Below are 2,360 nucleotides of genomic sequence, written 5' to 3'. Positions count from 1 at the left end.
GCTTGTTTCAGGCCTGACAAAATGTTCCATTCCGTACATGAGTTTGTCATTGACAATGGATAAATTCTGAAATTCTACTGAAATGATAACAGTAAATCATTTTTTTACAAGAAATCAGTTGACTCATATATATGCACATTATTATAATTCACAAACACAATACAAAGAGCGGGATTCTACTGGAGAGAAGGGTACACATCATCAATTTCCTTCTTCCCAAGTCCGACTCCTCTCTCTCTCTCTCTCTATATATATATATATATATATATATTTATACAATCAAAAAATATTTGCCATATTTATGATTTTAACTTTCGAAGCACTCAACAGAACTTTCAACTCCCAATCGTCGAGCTCCCAACACAACCTCTATGACGCAGCGTCGATTGGATTGTTCCGAAAAGTTGTCAAGATGTTCCGATTCACCTTTTCGGAAGAAGCAATGAAAGATGAGATAGGACGACTGGCTCTGTGAGTGGCTGAGCTGACTTGATGTTCCGCCAGAGATACCGACGGGACGCCGCAAAGATCGTCGTTCATGATGGTGATTCCAACTACCTTCGCTGCTACTCTCATGGCTCCACCTCTTTCCATGGTTGCGATTGATCGAAACCTAGAACAAAAAAATATATGTAACGATTTTATAATATTTCATAGAGTCAAATTTCTCTGTGATATATGAATGTGGGAGTTGAAGGACCTTAGATATTATAAAATAATATTGTGAATCTTTTCCATTACTAAAAATGGGAGAGGGACCTTAGACTAATTTTTCCTATTTCTTAACGTTTAATGGGAATACATGGATACCCTAACATTTTCAATATATCATAGATACCCCTTACACATTTGAAATTTGTATCAAAAATATTTTCTAACATTTGGTTAAATCACAAATATTCTTATCATTTAACAAAAATACATGAACACCCCTTAATATTTTATGAAAATATCACATACACTTCTTTTAGCTTAAATAAATATATGTAATAATATTAATTAAATTATTTATATGTATTTTTATATATAAATACACATAAAATTATTTGAATAATTATAATTAAAAAAAATTGAAACACACCGGGGTCCAATAACAGTATGTACAACAACAATGATACATCCATCTAAAATTAGAGTTCTAATCGAGTTCTAGTGAGGTAAAAAAAAGAAAAGAAAATAGGCCAAAACATCACATCGGATAGGCCCCACATAAACATTAAAGCTATTAGAGCTCACAAATTAGAGCTCTAAAATATTTTTGCATGTACAATATAAAAAAGCAGTATTTTAATAAAAAGGATGTGACACCAGAATTCACCGATTTTACCGGTGAGGTGATGTGATGTGACTTGATCATTTTTTTTAAACTAAGGGCATCTCCAATGGTTCACTAAATAATTCATTAAATTTGAGTAAAAAAAGTATGGATTCCTCTATCTGATATCAGTTACTCCAACAGTGCTGTCATCAAAACATAGGTCAACTGGCAACTGTGTTCATACAATTCAGTGCAAAGCGTGAGGTTTCTCAAACGCATGTAAAGCAGAGACAATTGATCGACAAAACTCCAATAAAGAGTCGATACGATTTGGGTATGAAATTGAAATGGGTTGATTTTTGCGAGGGTTTGAGTCGTCAAAAATTATGGGAGATCAGTGAGTTTGGCCGGTTCTGGTATTCAATATGTGAAGAAAAGAGTGTATCACAAAAAACCAAAATGTGCAAAGCACTAGGAGAGAGATTGGGTTGTTGTGGAGCCATTCATGAATGGATTTGATGAGCTTAATTAATAAATGATTTATATTCATTCACCAATTGCAATCAGTTTGGTGAAACATTTGTTATTTTCCCCATAGTCATCTCTTCGTCCTCTTTCCCCACAGTCGTCTCTTCCTCCTCTTTCCCCACAGTCGTCTCTTCCTCCTCTTTCCCCATAGTCGTCTTTCCTTATTCTTCCTCATCTTCATCTCCTTTCTTCAGATCTGACTTCGATGGTAGATCCACATCGACCCTTTCTGTTCGACCCAACCACCCATTCACCCTATGTTACAAATTTTTGTGAGAATTATTGAAGTAACCGGATAATCGGGGGAACAACCGGCCAAATGTTTGGCCGGTCGTCCGGTGTGTCAGACCACCAATGGTCCTGCACAATAAACTGGTGAAAGGTTCACAGATTCTTAGTTTGGGGAAACATTTGCTATTTTCTCAATTTAATACAGGTTTGATGAAATCATTGGAGCACAAAAAGAAGTACTTTTTCACCAAATTTGAATTTGATGATGGATCTGGTGAACCGTTGGAGATGGCCTAACAGATGGTATGAAAAAGTTATTTGGTGGTCATAGGGCACGGTTTAC

The sequence above is a fragment of the Camellia sinensis genome, chromosome 7 (genome assembly GCF_055761805.1).
Source record: "Camellia sinensis isolate YWXY chromosome 7, ASM5576180v1, whole genome shotgun sequence".
Lineage (NCBI taxonomy): Eukaryota > Viridiplantae > Streptophyta > Magnoliopsida > Ericales > Theaceae > Camellia > Camellia sinensis.
The sequence above is the reverse complement of the archived record's forward strand: the minus strand, read 5'-3'. Positions refer to the sequence as shown.